Raw genomic sequence first — 6,776 nt, 5'->3', positions numbered from 1 at the left:
TTCATAGCAAGGGTATCAGACACAGCATCCATAAGTATGGCATTTGTTAGGTGTGACTGAAAGGCATTTTCTGCACAAGTATAAACACATAACCCACTCAAACTACCATTAAAACAAAGCAATAATTAGAGCTATCTTCCATTGAGCCTTATGCACAAAAAGTGGTCTGAGGTTATAAACCATGTATGTCATTATAAAACATGCATTATAAATCATGCATGTGCCTGTATGTTGTGTTCATCTGCTGCTGGAAATCCCCATAAGGAATACCATAGTTATCTTGAGGTAGTGAAGTGGGTATATACATTATTGTCAGTCAGCTTTTGTGCAGATTTCTGTCAGGTCTATGGAATATTTTGACTGTTTCATGTAAAGACATAAAAAGAAAGAATCAAAGGTTAAAAATAAACTTGGCATTTAAGAGATAGAGTCCAAAATCAAGAGAATTAAATTAACAAAGAAAACACAAGATCTTTCAAGTAGGAAGGAGAAAAAAGAAAAAGGCAATGTAATACGGAGAAAAGAGGGATGTGGACCTTAAAGTATATAGGCAGTAAAATAACAGTCAATGTTATAATGCTATTTCCAAAATGAAAAACTTCATTCTGGGAGTATAAAAATCTAATACTTGAAAGAATGTTAAAAAGGTAATGTACCTATTCTTAAGAAACAGGTTAGACAACTATTATAGTATGTACTTAATTCCGGTAACGTTTTAGAATATGGAAATAAATCATATATCTTAGAGGAAAGAAACACATAAAAGTTATGGAAAACACAGCTTTCTCAAAAGATTTTTCTTTTTTCTTTAAAGAAAGCAGAAAAAAAATAGTTGGAAAAAGGGATAGCAGCCTAGCATATAAATGCAGGAATCAGTCATTCTTTAAAAATACGGGGGCATTGGTCTAAGTTCAATAAGGGTTCAATCTAAGAATGAGAAAAAGCTTTTTGTTAAGTTTCTGAGACCCTGGATTAAGCTACCTGGAGTTACCTTCCCTGAATCATTTAAAAAGCAGTATTTGTCCTGAAATTTATAGGTTTACATAGCAGATTTCATAATTTGTCAGGAGTCTTCTATCTCCTTTTTAGCTATACAAGGCATGTGACTTAGCATGTGCATTTTTATGTGCTATCAAGATAATTTTTTTTTTTTTTTTTTTTTTTATGAAGGGAGAAAGCATACCAGGAGGGGGCAACTGGACTACCATTCAGGTCTGAGTGAGCTTGCACCCCATCTGCCCCTTCCGAACTGCATCAGGCATAAACCCACTGCAGTTGAGAGGATCTAGCTCCAAATGAATGTCTGACAAAATTGAAACCTTCAGTTACATGGGTTTGGTGATAACAAAACACTTAGGTCAAAATACACGACTTTACATGACTCCCACCCCATAGTTGTTTCCCTGTTCCTAGTACTAAATGTATATTATGGGATGTGCATGTACAAAAAGAGCATGCAGGGATGAGAGATAAAATGACATCAATAACAAAGGGATTGCAAAATAATTACAATGTGCTTCTCTTGCGGTTACTGCTGTGAAGTGTCTGAATTGTATGAATCAAAATCAGAACCATTATCAGATGCGAATAGGAGGCATAATTTCAGTCAATAAGACACTGAAATGATGTCTATAAGATGACTGAACATTGCAATTATTGAAACCATACAAAGGATGGAAATCTCAAAGGATAAGCTAAAGAGAGCAGCTTGGTTGTTCAAAAGTTCATAGTTTTGCATCTTAAGATATGATCCCTTCCTTTACAACAGTTTGGTTTGGGAGTAATTTAACCTGGCAAGCGTCAAGTAAAAATCACAGCTGGACAATCTCAAAACAACAGCAAATGACCTCAATGAACAGTCCCATCAAAAATTCATTTATGATACTTTAGGCACCTATGCATTTTTTTCTAAATATGAACTTAATTTTGTTTAAAAAAATGGGGGCCTACACTGCCTAAAAGCTTTTGAAAATATTATAAATTGACATAATTGGTAAAGACCTGCACAGAAAGAGGCTCATTTAAATATGCCCAGACAAATTGAAACTTACAAAATCCAAATATTAAATACATGCAAAACCAGCCTCATCTACTCCATGGTCCTACTTCTTCCCCATCTAAGTGGCATTTCAGTTTCTGCATGTATGTTACTCCCATCAGCAGCAATACCAAGAAATTCTTGACGTGTCTGTACTTCTAGGTTATCTTATCTTGCTTGGATTTATTATTCATCCCTGAAAAAGATGTATTTTTACTCTACAGACTTGCTGGCAGGTGTGTATGAAGTTGAATTTATGCAAGAACATTTGCCTGAAGAGGACAATTAAAGGTAAATTCTGGGTGTGATCTGTCCAGGACTTTTTCATGTTTTAATGTGCCATGACCTGCTCATGTCTTGTAATGTCTGCAGACACCCCTGGGAAACTGCAGAGAGGTCTGGCAGGCTGCTGTTCTCTGATAAAAGGCAGCAAGAGAACATTCAATTTCAAAGGGTTGTTTCTAAAGGATAGTGCTTGTTGTAAGGTGTCTGCAATATAAAATATAACTATTTTTGCTAGACTAAATTTTGCTGTCAGTTACAGTCCTGCATTTCAACAACAGCTGAGATTTGGAACTGTACAACTGATAGGAAACTCAACTATGTTAAGGCAGAAGAATCAACTTATATTACAGATTTTCTTTATTTTTTTGTTTTGGGTACTTTTTTTTCCCCCTCCCTCTGTATTTTTTCCCTTTTTGACCTTTTTTCCTCCATTTTCTTAGAAGAACTTGAAGCTGATACTTTTTAGGATGGAAATTCTTCACTTCAGAGCCACAGATGTCCAACACCATACCTCTTGAGCCTCCATTATCTCTGTGCATCAGAGTGCATCAGGTGTTTATCTCTGCCTATTTTGGTTTCCCTGTTCCTTCATAAATGGCTTTCCAAGTGTGAGAAAAAGGGAGAATATGCCCAAAGTCAACTTTAAGGAATTCATTCATTTGGAGGAATAATTAACAAAAATGTTTGAGAACTACTGTGACATTTCTATTAAGCAACACTTAGGTGATATTTCAAGCATTTCAACGATTCAACAGCTGAAGCCTGCTATAACCTATTCCGCTTTTACAAACAACTCAAAAGACATAGAAACCACTGATATTAAAATTATGCTTTTTAAAAGTAATGGCTGTGTTGCTGGTCTACTGTCACTGCAACTGATGACACAAAGCAGTTCCTCCAGTATCCAGAGATGTTCCTCTCTGCTTGCTGTATTTGCCTGTTCTCTTTTGTCTCAGAACTCCTTGAAGAGGAATTTCTTAATATATGTAAGTTTAGTATGCCAAGAGGAGCACAGCTACTTAGCTAGTAGCCTTAAGACATTGCTACAAATGTAGGGCAATGAGATGTTAAAATAGCAATAGCAGTAGCCTATTCCTACATATGTTCTTCATATGAGATAGACAGAAAGGTCCACCATACTAAGGCACTAAGGTCGTTTGGACTATGTGCATTTGTAACAAAGGTTACAATGCACTGTGAATGTACTCAGCATAATTATGTAGGTAGTTAATTGTTTCACTCACAGATTACACCTAGAAGCTGTCTGGAAAGCAGCTACACATTACCTGTAGTATTTCATGTTACTAAATCCCTAAACTGAGAATACCACTTGTGAGTGCTTTTAAATGAATGAAGGTCAATACTCTGAGTTTATTTTTAGAGCACATATGAAGTGGAATGAGCTGAAAATAGCTTCAGGCATATACAGTCTAGGACAATTTGAATGTGTTCAAATGAGGCCCTCATGTCCAGAGGGACACGAGTAGCAGACTCAGCCAGGTACAGGTGTTGCTATTAGCACATTATGTTATCACACCATGAATTCTCCCATTGAGCTTTGCTGCTGCTAAGGGGACATGCTTTCTAAAGTGTTATAAATGTACATGAATTTATATGCTTGCTAAGGTCATAAATGGAAGCACAGTTTTCTTTAAGCACACTAGAGTGCACAAAATCTTTCTAACTCCTGTAATATTTGCAATTTTAGACTGTACTGCTGAAAAGTTTTTAGGATACTGGTCATCACCTTTTGAAATCAGTAACTTCAATGAAATCAGCTGACTGTAGGAGAAACTCAGCTAGAATTCAAAAGGCATCCTACTGCTTATATCCTTGATATTCCTGCACTTATTATTCTTATATTATTTTTGGCATTAGTTTTCTGCTATTAGCCAGAAACAAATCACTTTTTGCTTACCAACTACTCTAAAACAAAAGCAATACTAATCAAGAACTTGAAACATTTTTAGTGAGCACACCAAAACTACAATAAAAGCATTCAGTTACCAGACAAATTTCTGTTTTTTCCAGTGAAGTGCCTAAATTTTATTGATAAACCCAGAAGTTTCACTGCAAAATAAAGTTGGAAAATGTAGATGTCTACAATTAATCATTCAGAAATACCCAAAGCACTCATCAAAAAGACTTTTCTCTCTGGCTACGGAGTGATCCTGCCTACTGCAAGGTCATTTAGGTAGGCCCACATCTTTGCATAAATGTGTTGAGAGCAGCATACTACAAATAAGAATCACAATAAGGCTACTTGACAAAAATGATTGCTTGTGTGTTGCAAATTAAAGTCTTTCCTGAGAGAGATTTGAGATATATAGTGGCAGTGAATAGATGCAATTCTTCAGTTTCTTGCTTGGAACCAGCCAGTGCTTATGTTCACACAGAGAGAAAAAAATACCCGTAGCAGCTAATCAGTGTTGAAGCTTATAAAGTGGCCTGTCACTCTTGCAGGTGCAGAGGGATATTAGTGAGGCTCTGGTCCTCCTGAGACTCCAGAAGCAATTGAGCATTTTGATCCTTTCTCTGTCCAGCAGTGTAGAAGTAATTAGTTCTGTGCTTGAAACAGGGAGGTTTTTTCCCAGGAATGACCCTGTGCTGAGCAGAGGAGAGCCAAGCAGACACCTCATTGACATTCTGAGATGCTGCATGGCTGTTGCAAGCACTTTTTCTCCTACTCTAGCAGGCAGCCTGGCTGATACCAGCAAAGGGAATGTCCTCTTCCCTGAAACCGTACAGTTTCTTAGTGGTGCAGACTACTTCCTACAGCTTTATTTTAAAAAACACTGTAATCCTTACCCCTTCTGGGCTTCATATGACAGTCAAAAAGTTCGGGCCATGTATGCTAGTTCTTACCTCCCCTGCCTCTACCTAATCCAAACATCTTTTCTTTTTGGAGAAGAATGTTTTCTGAGATGCTGATATGTTTTCACCTTGGCCTTGATGTGTGATTTCACACCTTGGACACCCACTATTCACAATCCATAGATTTTTTTAGCACACAATTCTTTTTCTACCCCTCACCCCTCCCAGGGCTATACTCTGAAAATAAGTAAATTCACATCCCTGGGTATGACCCAACAGTCTTTGTGTCAGGTTTGCAGCCCACCTCTGTATTACAAACCAGGCAGTGGACACAGGTCCTCTGCATCTTTGGTGCATACGTTATTAAAAAAAAAATAATCATCATTTAGCTTTGTGACAATAGTCAGGCTTGACAGGGACATAGAACTTCTGGAAATGCTTCACTGATGAATATCTGGTATATTACAGATGTTTGATATCAATATCTAAGTGTATCTGAGTACCAAGGGGCAGGTAAGTACATATAAGATGTGGAATTCTCTTCAGCGTTTTCTTGTACTTGCACAGGCAGCCTTCACGCTAGCATCTGCTGATCAGGTTTTTTCAGCATGTTTTCTATAGCCTGTCTTGGAAAACTTCCAGGAAAGTTGAATGTTGCTAAATTTAAAGGTTTTCCTTCTTTTCACACTTGTTTCTGTACTTAGCACCAGCTCATACAGGTGAAGTTGTGCATTTGGCAGTATGTGTTTATTGAACCTGGTATTTATTGAACAGAACATGAGCAACTCAAGTAAGATATTTTCCTTAATCCTTTTAAATTTATTTCCTTCCATCTTATGTCTACTTTAATCTATATCCATGATTTTAGATCTCAAAAATAATGTATGAAAAAATAAATTTCATGAATGTGCTCTGGTGGTGGCTAAGGCAGAAGATTAAATACATTCCTACATAAGAAGCAGACAGCTTTGGTATAGAATCACGGAAGGGGGTAGGTGATGTAGCTAGTTTAATGAGTTATTTGTAGTTTTGAAGTATCTTCTCAAATATTTAAAGTACTGTGATATTAATGAACCCTGTGCAATCCATGGCTTTTTCTTTGTTGAATATTATCCCCAGGGTAAAGTGAGTCATTAATATTAATTAGGAATTGAGTAGCCAATTACAGGGTCGAGTAGGAAGTGAGGTAAAAAAAAAAAACTGTTTGGAAGCAAAATATCTGCACAAACACAGCAAGGGAGTTTGAGGTCATTAAAATCTGTGAGCTGGGATTAGTGGGCTCCATCAATGTGCATTATTAATGAATATACCTGGCTCAATTGCTATTTCTGATTAATCAGAAATGAAGTATCTGTAAATAGAATAATTCAGCATGAGGTAAACAACTAGTTTTTAATTTCCAGTGGATGGAAATCATAGCAGTAGATGGTAGATACATTAAAGTTTAAATTATGTACTGAATTAGATAAGGCTAAATATAAATCAATAAGAAGACTGATTGCATTTCCTTTTTTTAAATCTGCTTGACACTTACTTCATTCCCTGAGAAGAATTTCCCTAAAGCAACAACCTCACATACCTCACCTTTTCCAGATTTTTCTACTTTTACAGATTTCATTATGGAAACTGAAAAATTTGT

This window comes from Pezoporus wallicus, unplaced genomic scaffold (genome assembly GCF_028554395.1).
Source record: "Pezoporus wallicus isolate ANWC-B61680 ecotype Strahan unplaced genomic scaffold, APGP_CSIRO_Pwel_v1 contig_13796, whole genome shotgun sequence".
NCBI lineage: Eukaryota > Metazoa > Chordata > Aves > Psittaciformes > Psittacidae > Pezoporus > Pezoporus wallicus.
This window is presented reverse-complemented; position numbering follows the sequence as displayed.